At 46.7% G+C, this 16,835-nt stretch overlaps 1 protein-coding gene and 1 pseudogene across 1 annotated transcript in view; one reads left to right on the top strand and one right to left on the bottom strand.

The window, feature by feature from the left end:
* The window catches only part of LOC147118294 (proteasome activator complex subunit 1-like), a 1,298,587-nt gene that overhangs the window by 1,171,137 nt on the left and 110,615 nt on the right, over positions 1–16,835 (bottom strand). The window lies entirely within an intron of this gene.
* The window catches only part of LOC147118298 (uncharacterized), a 97,703-nt pseudogene that overhangs the window by 46,680 nt on the left and 34,188 nt on the right, over positions 1–16,835 (top strand).

Genomic DNA, 16,835 nt, shown 5'->3' with positions numbered 1-16,835 from the left:
GGTTGCAATACAGACTTTTTAAATTCATCAATCAAAGGGACAGGGTCTCTCATTCTGTTGTGGGACAGTTCCTGGGACAGACTGTATCTCCCCCTCTCCTCCACACAGGGATTTGTGCTGGTTAAAGGGACCGCGATTCTCCTTGTTCTGTGAGTTTGTAATTAACTTTATCCCATATTACAGACTCCAGGAGTTTACCAATAACTCCTCGAGTCTTGGTTATGATCTTCCAGAATTCCTTAGATTCTAGAACGGTCCCTGGGGATCGGAAGGTATCAAATGGAACCCCGCCGTTCAAGAAAGGAGGGCGAGAGAAAACAAGGACCCCTGGGCCAGTTAGCCTGACATCAGTAGTAGGTGCAAAAAAGATTCACAAGAATGACACCAGAACTGGGAGGATATACCGATCAGGAAAGGCTGAACAGGCTGGGGGCTCATTTCTCTGGAAAAGAGAAGGCTGAGGGGTGACCAGATCGAGGTCATTAGATTATGAAAGGGTTTGATAGGGTAGACATGGAGAAAATGTTTCTACTTGTCGGGGGGGACCAGAACTAGCTGTCATAGATATAATAATATATAAGAGAGAGAAATAGCACCAGAGTGAAGAAAAGTTCAGAAATAGGAGGAATCAGACAGGGCAAAAGCAAGGCAGACTAAGATGTGTTTGGAGGGCATGTGTGTAAATGTACATAGTCTGGTAAATAAGGTTGGTGAGCTGCAGGCACAAGGTGCCACAGGGGACTCTGATATAGGGGCAATAACAGAGACCAGACTCAAAGAAAGGGAGGATTGGGATCTTAATATTCCTGGCTACAAGGTATTCAGGAAAGATAGAGAATGAAAAAGAGAAGGGGGTGGCAGTATTGATCAACTAAACTATTACTGCACTGGAGAGGGTGATGTCGTCGAGGGAGCAAAGATTGGTTTGAATTCAGGAACAATCGAGGAGCGATTACACTGCTGGGTGTTTACTACAGGCCACCAAATAGTGGGGAGGAGATAGAGGAACGATTACACTGCTGGGTGTTTACTACAGGCCACCAAATAGTGGGGAGGAGATAGAGGAGCTATTACACTGCTGGGTGTTTACTACAGGCCACCAAATAGTGGGGAGGAGATAGAGGAGCTATTACACTGCTGGGTGTTTACTACAGGCCACCAAATAGTGGGGAGGAGATAGACGAGCGATTACACTGCTGGGTGTTTACTACAGGCCACCAAATAGTGGGGAGGAGATAGAGGAGCTATTACACTGCTGGGTGTTTACTACAGGCCATCAAATAGTGGGGAGGAGACAGAGGAGCGATTACACTACTGGGTGTTTACTACAGGCCACCAAATAGTGGGGAGGAGATAGAGGAGCGATTACACTGCTGGGTGTTTACTACAGGCCACCAAATAGTGGGGAGGAGATAGAGGAGCGATTACACTGCTGGGTGTTTACTACAGGCCACCAAATAGTGGGGAGGAGATAGAGGAGCTATTACACTGCTGGGTGTTTACTACAGGCCACCAAATAGTGGGGAGGAGATAGAGGAGCTATTACACTGCTGGGTGTTTACTACAGGCCACCAAATAGTGGGGAGGAGATAGAGGAGCTATTACACTGCTGGGTGTTTACTACAGGCCACCAAATAGTGGGGAGGAGACAGAGGAGCTATTACACTGCTAGGTGTTTACTACAGGCCACCAAATAGTGGGGAGGAGATAGAGGAGCGATTACACTGCTGGGTGTTTACTACAGGCCACCAAATAGTGGGGAGGAGATAGAGGAGCGATTACACTGCTGGGTGTTTACTACAGGCCACCAAATAGTGGGGAGGAGCTAGAGGAGCTATTACACTGCTGGGTGTTTACTGCAGGCCACCAAATAGTGGGGAGGAGATAGAGGAGCTATTACACTGCTGGGTGTTTACTACAGGCCACCAAATAGTGGGGAGGAGATAGAGGAGCAGATTTGCAGGCAAATTACAGAAAGATGCAAGAACTACAGAGTATCCGAATATAGATAGTAACAGTGTAAAGGGCAAATTGGGGAGGAATCCCTGAAATGTGTACAAGAGAACTTTCTGGATCAGTGTCTTTCCAGCCCAAGGAGGAAGGAAGCAGAGCTGGATCTAGTTCTGGGGAATGAAGTGGGGCGAGTGGAGCGTGTTTCAGTGGGAGTGTATTTGGGGGAACAGTGATCATAATATCATCAGGTTTAGAATAGTTATAGAAAAGGACAAGGAACAATCAAGCGTAAAAATAATTAACTGGAGGAGGGCTAACTGCAGTGAGAGGAAAAGGGATCTAGCCCAGGTGGATTGGAGTCAAAAATTGGGAGGCAAAACAGAAAATGACCAATGGGAGGCCTTCAAAGAGGAGCTGGTTCGGGTACAGAGCAGACACATTCCTATGAGGGGGAAAGGAAGGGCATCCAAAGCTAGAGCTCCCTGGATGACTAAAGATAGAGGTTAAAGTGAGAGAGAAAGAGGAGGTTTATGACAAATGTAAGGTTGATAATACAGTGGGGAATCATGCTGAATATAGAAAGTACAGAGGAGATCTAAACAATGGAATAAGAGGGGCAAAGAGAGAGTATGAGAACAGATTAGCAGCGAACATAAAAGGGAACCCAAAAGTCTTTTATAAAGACTTAACTAGTAAAAGGGCAGTCAAAGGAAGGGAGGGGCTGATTGGGGACCTAAAGGGAGATTGTCTTGTGGAGGCAGAGGGCTGGGCTGAGGGACTAAATGAGAACTTTGCATCTGTCTTCACTGGAGAAGAGGATGCTGCCAATGTAGCAGTAAAGGAGGAGGCCGGAGCGATACTGGATAGGATACAAATAGATAAAGAGGAGGGACTTCAAAGGTTCGCAGTCCTCAAAGTAGAAAAGTCACCGGTCCGGATGGGATTTGTCCTCGGTTACTGAGGGAAGTAGGGGTGAAAATTGCGGAGGCTCCGACCACAATCTTCCAATCCTCCTTGGACATGGGGATGGTGCCAGAGGACTGGAGGATTGCAAATGTTACAGCCCTGTTTAAAATAGGGGAGAGGGATAAACCCGGCAACTACAGACCAGTCAGCCTAACGTCGGTGGTGGGGAAACTTTTAGAGACAATAATCCGGGACAAAATTCATTGGTCCTTAGAAATGTCTGGGCTAGTAACTGAAAGTCAGTTTGTTAAAGGCAAATCGTGTCTGACTAACTTGATGGAGTTCCTTGATGAAGTAACGGAGAGGGTTGAGGGTAGAGCGGTTGATGTTGTGTATATGGACTCTCAAAAGGTGTTTGACAAAGTCCCACATAATAGACTTGTTGGCCTTAGTCCATGGGATTAAAGGGACAGTGACAGCATGGATCTAGAATGGGCTCAGGGACAGAAGGCAGAGAGTAGTGGGGAACGGCTGTGTTTCAGACTGGAGGGAGGGATTCAGTGGGGATCCCCAGGGCTCGCAATTAGGACCACTGCTCTTTTTGATCCATATTAATGACCGGGACTTGGGTGTACAGGGCTCAATTTCAAAGTTTGCAGAGGACATGAAACTTGGAAATGTTGTAAACAGTGAGGATAGTAACAGACTTCAGGAGGACACAGACAGACTGGTGAAATGGGCAGACATGTGGCAGATGAAATTTAACACAGGAGTGTGAAGTGATACATTTTGGTAGGAAGAATGAGGAGAGGCAATAAAACTAAATGGTCCAGTTTTAAAGAGGGTGCAGGAACAGAGAGGCCTCGGGGTGTATGTACACAAATCTTAGAAGGTGGCAGGACAAGTTGAGAAGGCTGTTAAAAAAAGCATACAGGATCCTTGACTTTATTAATAGAGGAATAGAGTACAAAAGCAAGGAAGTTATGCTAAGCCTTTATAAAACACTGGTTAGGCCTCAGCTGGAGTATTGTGTTCAATTCAGGGCACCACACTTTAGGAAGGATGTCAAGGCCTTGGAGAGGGTGCAGAGGAGATTTACTAGAATGGTACCAGTGATGAGGGACTTCAGTTATGTGGAGAGACTGGAGAAGCTGGGGTTGTTCTCCTTGGAGCGGAGAAGGTTAAGGGGAGATTAACTAGAATGGTACCAGGGGATGAGGGACTTCAGTTATGTGGAGAGACAGGAGAAGCTGGGGTTGTTCTCCTTGGAGCAGAGAAGGTTAAGGGGCGATTTACTAGAATGGTGCCAGGGATGAGGGACTTCAGTTATGTGACGAGACTGGAGAAGCTGGGGTTGTTCTCCTTGGAGCAGAGAAGGTTAAGGGGAGATTTACTAGAATGTGTCTAATTCTGTTAGATTCAGGAGATGGTTCTGTGATAGTGGATTGGCGGTTAGGATCAGATCAGCCATGATCTTATTGAATGGCGGAGCAGGCTCGAGGGGCCGATTGGCCTACTCCTGCTCCTATTTCTTATGTTCTTATGTTATGAGGGACTTCAGTTATGTGGAGAGACTGGAGAAGCTGGGGTTGTTCTCCTTGGAGCAGAGAAGGTTAAGGGGAGATTTACTAGAATGGTACTGGGGATGAGGGACTTCAGTTATGTGGAGACTGGAGAAGCTGGGGTTGTTCTCCTTGGAGCAGAGAAGGTTAAGGGGAGATTTGATAGAGGTGTTAAAAATCATGAATAATTTGGATAGAGTAAATAAGGAGAAACTGTTGCAGTGGAGGAAGGGTCATTAACCAGAGGACACAGATTTAAGGTGATTGGCAAAAGAACCAGAGGTGACATGAGGAAACTTTTTTCCCACAGCGAGTTGTTGTGATGGGGAACGCGCTGCCTGATAGGGCGGTGGAAGCAGATTCAACAGGAGCCTTCAAAAGGGGACGGGATAAATACTTGAACTGAAATAAATTGCAGGGATATGGGGAAAGAGCGGAGGAGTGGGACTAACTGGATTGCTCTTCGAAAGAGCTGGCACGGACTCGATGGGCCGAATGGCCTCCTTCTGTGCTATTCTGTGATTCTATGAATACAGAGAGACAATGTCTCTTTAAATATCGAGGTGTTACGTTGAGGTAAGGAGACACATTGTCCCTTTAGTTACAAAGGAGAAGACAAAAAGATCGCAGACTCTTTAACTGACACCAATACTCCGAGGGAAGAGGATGTGACGGTCGATGTCCCTTTAACTGGGCCGCACATGCCTGTGATTAAAGGCATCGGAAACAGTGGAATCGACCCACAGCAGTCACACTGCGGACACTCTGGTGTGTCAGCGGGTGGGATACACCAGGGAATCCCTTTCCACACACTGAGGTTGACTCTAATGATCGGGAGTCCCAGGGTTTCGGATACCAGATAATCAAGCTCACAGGAACACAAGTTGTCTCTCCAGACTTTATTAAGAGCGCTGCATAACACAGATCGGGTGATAATTCCCTCAATCTGGAGAATAGAAGTACAGTGGATTCGCGCGCGATCTTCTCGAGTCTGTTCCAACTGACAACGGCTTAAGTGGCCTGTTCTTATACACAAGCTTGGTTACCACTCAGGAAATGGGATTGTTTGGACCCGTCTGTTGACCGCCTCCTGAACTCCTGCTAATTCAGGGAATTTAGTCCATCTGTGACCAGACTATAACCACAAGCCCATCTGGTTATCACACCTATACGGTCCGTGAGGTTATCAGATTCACACCCAGACGTTGTGCCTTTAGTTGTCTGGCACTTCATCCCATAACACGGGTACAGGGGCTCAGTAATGTTTCATTCATCAGAAAAAGACAAAGTACAACAACATACTGGGCAGCTTAACAAAATCTCATATTTATGGGGCTATAAATATAAAAGTCACTAATAAATCCAGTCGTGAATTCAGGAGAAATACCTTTACCCAGAGAGTGGTAGAATGGGGAACTCGCTACCACAAGGAGTGGTTGAGGTGAACAGCACAGATACATTTAAGGGGAAGCCACATGAGGGAGAAAGGAATGGGAGGAGATGTTGATCGGGTTAATTGAAGTAGGGTGGGTGTGGGGCATAAACACCGGCATGGACCAGTTGGGCCGAATGGCCTGTTTCTGTGCTGTACATTCTATGGAACACCATGAACAGTCAATCGAAGGGAATCATCAGCACAACAGTCTTAAAGATTAAACAGCAGTACAAGAATTTATAAAACATTCATCCATTCCATGTTCATGTCACCCCAGCTTTCTCCAGGGCCCTGCACTACAGAACAGTGTGAACTCGCTGGTGTTGCAGCAGAGTTGAGGACCGAGTGAATCCCTTCCCACACACAGAACAGGTGAACGGCCTCTCCCCAGTGTGAACTCGCTGGTGTCCCTTCAGATTCTTGGAGCTTTTAAAGCTCACCCCACAGTCAGAACATGTAAATGGTCTCTGATCGGAGTGAACTTGCTTGTGTTGCTTCAGATTCCCAGCGGTTTTACAGCTCTTCCCACAGACAGGACATGTAAATGGTCTCTCATCAGTGTGAACTCGTTGGTGTGTCAGTAGGTTGGATGACTGGGTGAATCCCTTCCCACACATGGAGCAGGTGAACGGCCTCTCCCCAGTGTGACCTCGCTGGTGTCCCTTCAGATTCTCGGAGCTTTTAAAGCTCATCCCACAGTCAGAACATGTAAATGGTCTCTGATCAGAGTGAACTTGCTTGTGTTGCTTCAGATTCCCAGCGGTTTTAAAGCTCTTCCCACAGACAGGACATGTAAATGGTCTCTCATCAGTGTGAACTCGTTGGTGTGTCAGTCGGTTGGATGACTGGGTGAATCCCTTCCCACACATGGAGCCGGTGAATGGTCTCTCCCCAGTGTGAATTTGCTGGTGTGTCAGTAGGCTGGATGACCGAGTGAATCCCTTCCCACACACGGAGCAGGTGAATGGCCTCTTTCCTGCTGTCTCCAGCTGGTGTCCCTTCAGCTCCTGGGACATTTGAAAGCTTTTCCCACAGTCGGAATGTTTCACCAGCCTCTCCCCAGTGTGAACTCGCTGGTGTGCCAGCAGTTTCGAGGACCGAGTGAATCTCTTCCCACACACCGAGCAGGTGAACAGACTCTCTCCTGCTCTCTCCAGCTGGTGTGTCTTCAGATCCTGGGACCTTTTAAATCTCTTCCCACAGTCAGAACATTTAATGTGAACAAGCTGGTGTCTCAGGAGGGTGGCAGAATGAGAGAATCGCTTCAAAAACACAGAGCAGGTCAACGGTCTCTCATTGGTGTGGACAAGCTGGTGTCTCAGCAGCACAGAGGGTGCAATTAATCGCTTCCCACACACGGAGCGGGTTAAAGGTCTCTCCCTAGTGTGATCTTGCTGGTGTATCATCGGAGTGGATGACTGAGTGAAACCCTTCTGGAACACGGGGCCAGTGAACGGGCTCTCCCCAGTGTGTAGCCACTGGTGTTGCTTCAGGTACTTATAGATTTTGAAGCTCTTCCCACACTCAGAACATTTAAAAGGTCTCTCATCAGTGTGAACTCACTGGTGTGCCAGCAGATTGGAGGAGCGACTGAATCAGGTCCTGATGAATCAAGCGACTCTGTCTGTTCTTGACGTGATGTTCGGTCTGAGCTTCCTGGCTGTAAATGCTCCACTTCTAAAACCCTGTAAAAGGAGTGTAGAAAGGGGTAAGAGGGAGACTGTTGCCTCATGTCACCCTTTCCCAGCCCAGGGGCAGTGAAGCTGATTTTCAGGCCCCAGCTGCTGCACAGGTTACATACAAACATACGAATTAGGAGCAGGAGTAGGCCACTCGGCCCCTCGAGCCTGCTCCACCATTCAATAAGATCATGGCTGATCTGATTACTCCACATTCCCACCTACCCCCGATAACCTTTCACCCCCTTGCTTATCAAGAATCTATCTACCTCTGCCTTAAAAATATTCAAAGACTCTGCTTCCACCGCCCTCTGAGGAAGAGAGTTCGAAATACTCACGACCCTCTGAGAAAAAAATTCTCCTCATCTCTGTCTTAAATGGGTGACCCCTTATTTTTAAACAGTGACCCCTAGTTCTAGATTCTCCCACAAGAGGAAACATCCTCTCCACATCCACCCTGTCCAGACCCCTCAGGATCTTATATGTTTCAATCAAGTCACCTCTTACTCTTCTAAACTCCAGCGGATACAAGCCTAGCCTGTCCAACCTTTCCTCATAAGACAACCCGCCCATTCCAGGTATTAGTCTAGTAAACCTTCTCTGAACTGCTTCCAACGCATTTACATCCTTCCTTAAATAAGGAGACCAATATTGTACACAGTGCTCCAGATGTGGTCTCACCAATGCCCTGTAGAACTGAAGCATAACCTCCCTACTTTTGTATTCAGTTTCCCTCGCAATAAACAATAACATTCTTAGCTTTCCTGATTACTTGTTGTACCTGAATACTAACCTTTTGCGATTCATGCATTAGGACACCCAGATCCCTCTGCATCTCAGAGCTCTGCAATCTCTCACCATTTAGATAATATGCTTCTTTTTTAATTCTTTCTGTCAAAATGGACAACTTCACATTTTCCCACATTATACTCCATTTGCCAGATCTTTACCCACTCACTTAACTTATCTATATCCATTTGGAGCCCCCTTATGTCCTCTTCACAATTTACTTTCCGACCTATCTTTGTGTCATCAGCAAATCCAGTACTGCTGCCAGTGCCCCATGAATTGAAACCCATTTCTCCCACACCAATCTGTGAGCCACTCTTTGATCTTATTGACCCTATGCCAATTTGCTCGTGGCTCACGTAGTAATCCAGAGATTACTTTGTGGTTCTGCTTTTTAATTTAGCCCCTAGCTGCTCGTACTCCCTCAGTAGAACCTCTTTCTTAGTCCTACCTATGTCCTTGGTACCTGTGTGGACCCCGACAACTGGATCCTTCCCCTCCCACTCCAAGTTCCTCTCCAGCCCAGAGGAGATGTCCTTAACCCGGGCACCGGGCAGGCAACACAGACTTCGGGACTCACGCTCTCGGCTACAGAGAACAGTATCTATCCCCCTAACTATACTGTCCCCTACCACTACTACATTCCTTTTTACTCCCGCAACTTGAATGGCCCCCTGTACCACGGTGCTGTGGTCAGATTGCTCATCCTCCCTGCAGTCCCTGCTCTCGCCCACCCAGGCTGCAAGAACCTCGTACCTGTTGGACAAGTGCAAGGGCTGAGGCTCCTCCAATGCTACCTTCTGGATCCCCATTCCTGCCTCACTCATAGTCACAGCCTCCTGTCCCTGACCACGGACCAAATCTGAAGGATTTAACCTAAGGGGTGTGACTGCCTCCTGGAACAAAGTGTCCAGGAAACTTTCTCCCTCCCTGATGTATCGCAGTGTCCGAAGCTCGGACTCCAGCTCATCAACTGCATCCAGGAGAGCTCTTTGAGGCAGCATGTAGAAAGTCTTACAAGAGAGGGGGCGGTACTGGACCTAATTCTAGGGAATGTGGCCGGGCAAGTGGTAGAAGTGTTATTAGGAGAGCACTTTGGTGACAGTGACCATAATTCAGTGAGATTTAAGGTAGTCATGGAAAAGGACAGAGACGGACTGGAAATAAAGGTTCTAAATTGGAGGAAGGCCGATTTTAATATGATAAGGCAGGATCTGGCCAAAGTGGACTGGGATCAGCTACTTGTAGGAAAATCCACATCGGAGCAGTGGGAATCTTTCAGAAAGGAAATAGTGAGAGTACAACACCAACATGTTCCCGTAAAAGTCAAGGGTGGGACCAACAGACCCAGGGAACCCTGCATGTCAAGGGATATACAAGAATGGTTTAGGAAAAAAGGGAGGCATTTGGCAGATACAAAGGACTAAAAACAGTGGAAGCCCGAGAGGAGTATAGAAAGTGCAGGGGGGTACTTAAAAAAGAAATTAGGAGAGCGAAGAGAGGGCATGAAAAAACACTGGCAGGCAAAATAAAGGAAAATCCCAAGGTGTTTTATAAGTATATTAAGGGCAAGAGGATAACCAGGGAAAGAGTAGAGCCCATTAGGGACCAAAGTGGCAATCTGTGCGTAGAGCCGGAAGATGTGGGTGAGGTTTTAAATGAATATTTTGCATCTGTGTTCTCTATAGAGGACGATGTAGGCATAGAAATCAGGCAGGGGGATTGTGATATACTTGAACATATTAGCATCGAGAGGGAGGAGGTACTAGCGGTTTTAGCAGGCTTAAAAGTGGATAAACCCCCAGGCCCAGACGAGATGTATCCCAGCCTGCTGGGTGAGGCAAGGGAGGAGGTTGCAGGGGCTCTGACACAAATTTTCAGAACCTCTCTGGCCACAGGGGAGGTGCCAGTGGACTGGAGAACAGCTAACATAGTACCATTATTCAAGAAGGGTAGTAGTAGGGATAAACCAGGGAATTACAGGCCAGTGAGCCGAACATCAGTGGTCAGGAAATTATTGGAAAAAGTTCTGAGGGACAGAATTAGTCTCCACTTGGAGAGGCAAGGATTAATCAAGGATAGTCAGCATGGCTTTGTCAGGGGGAGATCATGTCTAACCAATTTGATTGAATTTTGAGAGGGGGTGACTAGGTGTGTGGATGAGGGTAGTGCAGTTGATGTAGTCTACATCAACTTCAGTAAGGCTTTTGACAAAGTCCCACATGGGAGATTACATAAGAACATAAGAAATAGGAGCAGGAGTAGGCCATTCGGCCCCTCGAGCCTGCTCCGCCATTCAATAAGATCATGGCTGATCTGATCCTAACCGCCAATCCACTATCACAGAACCATCTCCTGAATCTAACAGAATTAGACACATGAAATAGGAGCAGGATCAGGCTACACGGCCCCTGGGCCCGCTCCGCTACCCACAGGGCCATGACTGATCCGGACCTAGACTCATTGGTCAAGAAGGTAAGAGCCCATGGGATCCAGGGCAATTTGGCACATTGGATCCAAAATTGGCTTAGTGGCAGGAGGCAGAGGGTGATGGTCGAAGGTTGTTTTTGTGACTGGAAGCCTGTGTCCAGTGGTGTACCGCAGGGATCGGTGCTGGGTCCTTTGCTGTTCGTCGTGTACATTAATGATTTAGATATTAATGTAAGAGGTATGATCAGTAAGTTCGCAGATGACAGGAAAATTGGTGGAGTGGTAAATAGCGAGGAGGGAAGCCTTAGGCTACAGGACAATATAGACGGGTTGGTCAGATGGGCAGAACAGTGGCAAATGGAAGTTAACCCTGAAAAGTGTGAGGTGATGCATTTTGGGAGGACTAACAAGGCAAGGGCATACACAATGAATGGTAGGACCCTAGGAAGGACAGAGGATCAGAGGGACCTTGGTGTGCATGTACATAGATCCCTGAAGGCAGCAGGACAGGTAGATAAGGTGGTTAAAAAGGCATATGGGATACTTGCCTTCATTAGCCGAGGCATAGAATATAAGAGCAGGGAGGTTATGATGGAGCTGTACAAAATGTTAGTTAGGCCACAGCTGGAATACTGTGTGCAGTTCTGGTCGCCACACTGTAGGATGTGATTGCATTGGAGAGGGTGCAGAGGAGATTCACCAGGATGTTACCTGGGCTGGAGTGCTTCAGCTATGAAGAAAGACTGGACAGGCTGGGGTTGTTTTCCTTAGAGCAGAGAAGGCTGAGGGGGGACCTGATTGAGGTGTACAAAATTATGAGGGGCATAGATAGGGGAGATAGAAAGGAACTTTTCCCCTTAGTAGAGGGGTCAATAACAAGGGGGCATAGTTTCAAGGTAAGGGGCAGGAGGTTTAGAGGGGATTTGAGGAAAATCTTTTTCACCCAGAGGGTGGTTGGAATCTGGAACTCACTGCCCGAAAGGGTGGTAGAGGCAGGAACCCTCACAACATTCAAGAAGCATTTAGATCAGCACTTGAAACACCATAGCATACAAGGCTAGGGACCAATTACAGAGGGGAAACTTTTTTACGCAGCGAGTGGTGAGGACCTGGAACTCGCTGCCGACGGAAGTGGTGGAAGCGGAGACACTCAATGTTTTCAAGGGGAGACTGGATAGGCACTTGGGGGAAATAAACTTGCAGGGCTACGGGGATAGAGCGGGGGAATGGGACTGACTGGATTGCTCTACAGAGAGCCGGCACAGACTCGATGGGCCGAATGGCCTCCTTCTGTGCCTCTATGACTCTCTGCGGTTGCTGTGGATCACACTGGGGTCCACCAGCTCCCACATGCTACAGCTGCAACACATCACCTGCCCGGCCATCTCTATTGTATTTTATTTAACTAATTTGGTTTTGAAGTTTTGAAATACCCAATTGTCTATTAATAGTTTTTAATCTAGTTAATAACCTTGTTTAATTTATTACATTTAGTTATATGCTTTAGGTCTTTACTGTAACTTAGCCCACAGTCCTAATTAAACCCTAGTTGTTTATATTTTTTCACGTATCAAGCAGCCCCTCTTACCCCCACCTCATCGAATTCGCTCACTCACCCAATTCCCGAGTTAAGTACTCTGTAGAATCCGTACTCCGTAGAACTGGACTCCGTGCTACTTACCTCCCAAACATTTCTCCTTCCACACTCAAAAGGCCGATGAATTTCAGGTCCTGATGAATGGAGTGACTCTCTGAGCTCTTGATGTGAAGTTTGGTTTGAGTTTCCCCGTCTGTCAATCCTGCCCTTCTCACAGCCGGTGAAAGGAGTTTCCAAAAGCCATCACTGAGAGTCCAGGACAGAAATTGACAACATTCTCCCCCAGCAACAATTCTCCTGTCCTCACCCAATCACGTTCCCTTAGCAACAAGGTATTGAAACTTCTTTTATACATTCTCGCAAAATATTACACACAGGTGTCTTCAACCAATCTCGCTCCCCCAGCAACAACTCCCCGGTCCTCACAGGATACTAGTTTGGCAACATTAAATGATATGGAACCTTCCAGAACTTTGGGCACTTTTTAACGGTTAATTACAAAATGGGCAGTTTTGCAGCTACCAATTACTGTAACTCATCAATACTCACAATTCTGATTCATCGACTTTGCATCATAGAATAGTAGAATTACATTAATACATCCAAAGGGCTTCCAGCAAATAGTTTGCAGAAGGCTGCACCACTGAATAAATGTGAAATATTTAGTGTTTCCCACATTCAATAACTGTTAATTTTATTTTGCCTCATTTGAACACATTAATCTGACTGGCTGAAGGGCACTGATGTAATTTGATTGGAGGCCTTCTATCAATTATCTTGCCTACCCGCAATCTGGCAAGAAACTACTTAAAAATGTCGACTATTCCTCAATTCAATGAATGTCAAGCACAATGGTTTTAATGGGAACAGACACAACCAGTTAATTCCTGCCCCTTGCCCACCACAACAGCACTTAGACACACTATGGGGAATCCTCATGGGACAAAGATGGAAACTTTGTGAATTTAACACAAAATGAGGGCAGCGAATGTTGTAAAGCCTAAGGGGGAATTACAGGTTGTGTCCCGAGCTGAGCCGCCCCCTCTTAAGCTGAGTTTATTTGTCTTGTTTCTTATTTACAAGTTCACTTCTTACAATACATTCTTTAATTCTTTATGTTGCTGCTTTAAGCTATATAATTTTCACCCTAACAGATATGTACTTGAAGTGCCGTAACCTACAAGGCTGCGGACCAAGTGCTGGAAAGTGGGATTAGGGTGGATAGCTCTTTGTCGGCCGGCACGGACAAGATGGGCCGAATGGCCTCCTTCTAGTGCTGTAAATGTCTATGATTCTATGATTCATTGATCATCCCATTCCCAAGCTGACTCTGTGTTAACACCTCAGACGAGCCGTCCCACGTAGGGTAACTCCCTCAACCTGTTCTCCCGGTTACAGAACCAGTTTGCGTCTCTCAGGAATGCCCAAAGCTCTGTGTCTGTTCACCAACTCACTCGTGACCTCACATGTTGCAACAAGTCTGCTGCCTGAGCAGTTTGCAGTGTTATTAGGTCTGTGGGTCTCTTAGCTACCACCTCCCTTATCTAGGCAAAGGGCTCATCTCCTGACTGTGTATTATCATTCCAAACTTCAGCATTCTTTTTCTTTTAGCTTCAATCTGTCTGTGTCCACCCAGTGACAACACTGAGCTCCTCCCTCCAACCACGGACACTCGCCCTCTTGCTGAGAAAGAAAGACTTGCATTTATATAGCGCCTTTCACAACCTCAGGATGTCCCAGAGCGCTTTACAGCCAATGAAGAACTTCTGAAGTGTAGTCATTGTTGTAGTGTAGGAAATGCAGCAGCCAATTGGTGCACAGCAAGCTCCCACAAACAGCAATGTGACAATGACCAGATAATCTATTTCAGTGATGTTGATTGAGGGATAAATATTGGCCCCAGGACACCGGGGAGAACTCCCCTGCTCTTCTTCAATGTAGCACCATGGGATCTTTTACATCCCCCTGAAAGAGCAGACGGGGGCCTCGGTTTAACATCTCATCCGAAAGACGGCACCTCTGACAGTGCAGCACTCTCTCAGTACTGGAGTGTCAGCCTAGATTTTTATGCTCAAGTATCTGGACTGGGACTTGAACCCACGACCTTCTGACTCAGAGGTGAGAGTGCTGCCCACTGAGCTAAAGTGCCTGGAGCGAAGCCAGCTGGGATACTTGACATAGGATTACATCGGATATACAGCACAGAAACAGGCCATTCAGCCCAACCAGTCCATGCCGGTGTTTATGCTCCACTCGAGCCTCCTCCCGTCTTTCCTCATCTAAATCTATCAGCATAACCCTCGATTCCCTTCTCCCTCATATGCTTGTCTAGCCTCCCCTTAAATGCATCGATACTGTTCGCTTCAACCACTCCCTGTGGCAGCGAGTTCCACATTCTCACCACTCTCTGGGTAAAGAAGTTTCTTCTGAATTCCCTATTGGATTTCTTGGTGACTATCTTATATTGATGGTCTCTAGTTATGCTCTTCCCCACAAGTGGAAACATTCTCTCTCTATCCACTCTATCAACATTTTTCATAATTTTAAAGACCTCTATTAGGTCACCCCTCAGCCTTCTGTTTTCAAGAGAAAAGAGACCCAGCCTGTTCATCCTTTCCTGATATGTATACCCTCGCATTTCTGGTATCATCCTTGTAAATCTTCTCTGCACCCTCTCCAGTGCCTCTATATCCTTTTTATAATATGGTGACCAGAACTGTACGCAGTACTCTAAGTGTGGTCTAATCAAGGTTCGATACAGGTTTAGCATAACTTCACTACTTTTCAATTCTATCCCTCGAGAAATAAACCCGAGTGCTTGGTTTGCTTTTTTATGGCCTTGCTAACCTGTGTCGCAACTTTTAGTGATTTGTGTGTTTGTACTCCGAGATCCCTTTGTTCCTCTACCCCACCTAGACTCGCACCCTCCAAGTGATGTGACCTCCCCATTCTTCCTACCAAAATGTAATACCTCACATTTATCTGTTCAGCCTTGGTCAGTCTGCAAAAACACTGAAATGTTTAATAATGAAATCAGGGAGTCAAAAAGCTGAGGTGAGGCAGTTTAAAAAGACAGTCCCTGACCAGAGATTGCTGGATGCTGACACTCGGTGCTCATGAGAATAGAATGTCCCATTCCCCAGGCACGGACATCCAGCACCTCGATCACAGCAACAATTCACAAAACAATGGCAATATAACTTGGAGCAGAGACGGTTAAGTGGAGCTGTGAGCGAGGTGCTCAAAATGATGAGGAGTTTTGATCGAGCAAACAAGGAGAAGCTGTTGTCACTGGCAGGAGGGTCGGTAACGAGAGGACACAGGTTTCAGATCATTGGCAAAAGAATCTAGAGAGGAAATGAGGAGACTTTTTTTACACAGCGAATTGTGATGATCTGGAATGCACTGCCTGAATGGGAGGTGGAAGCAGATTCAATAGTAACTTTCAAAAGGGAATTGGATATATACTAAAGGCAGAAATTTGCAGGGCTGTGGGGAAAGAGCAGGGCAGTGGGACTAATTGCATCGCTCTTTCAGAGAGCTGGCACCAGCACGATGGACCGAAAGGCATCCTACTGTGCTCTATGATTCTATAACATCAGCTTCTCTCTGCTCACTAGTACTGAGAGAACAAGGAATAATCTTTAAATCCAGCCCAGTTATTGGGGGCTTTTAACATTAACAAGCCCCAGTTGCCTGAATTAACATGGTTCAGTCCTGGATGTGATTAAAGGCATCGGAAACAGTGGAATCGACCCACCGCAGTCACACTGTGGACACTCTGGTGTGTCAGTGGGTGGGATACACCAGGGAATCCCTTTCCACACACTGAGGTTGACTCCAATGATTGGGAGTCCCAGGGTTTCGGATACCAGATAATCAAGCTCACAAGAACACAAATTGTCTCTCCAGGCTTTATTAAGAGCGCTGCATAACACAGATCGGGTGATAATTCCCTCAATCTGGAGAATAGAAGTACAGTGGATTCACGCGCGATCTTCTCGAGTCTGTTCCAACTGACAACGGCTTAAGTGGCCTGTTCTTATACACAAGCTTGGTTACCGCTCAGGAAATGGGATTGTTTGGACCCGTCTGTTGACCGCCTCCTGAACTCCTGCTAATTCAGGGAATTTAGTCCATCTGTGACCAGACGATAACCACAAGCCCGTCTGGTTATCACACCTATACGGTCCGTGAGGTTATTATCAGATTCACACCCAGACGTTGTGCCTTCACTTGTCTGGCTCTTCATCCCATAACACGGGTACAGGGGCTCAGTAATGTTTCATTCATCAGAAAAAGACAAAGTACAACAACATACTGGGCAGCTTAACCGAATCTCATCATAGTTACGGGGCCATAAATATAAAAGTCACCAATAAATCCAGGAGGGAATTCAGGAGAAACTTTTTTACCCAGAGAATGGTGAGAATGGGGAACTCGTTACCACAGGGAGTAGTTGAGGTGAACAGCACAGATGGATT

Source organism: Somniosus microcephalus, chromosome 4 (genome assembly GCF_052327205.1).
Source record: "Somniosus microcephalus isolate GS21.2 chromosome 4, FLI_Smic_1.0, whole genome shotgun sequence".
NCBI lineage: Eukaryota > Metazoa > Chordata > Chondrichthyes > Squaliformes > Somniosidae > Somniosus > Somniosus microcephalus.
The sequence above is the reverse complement of the archived record's forward strand: the minus strand, read 5'-3'. Positions and strand labels throughout refer to the sequence as shown.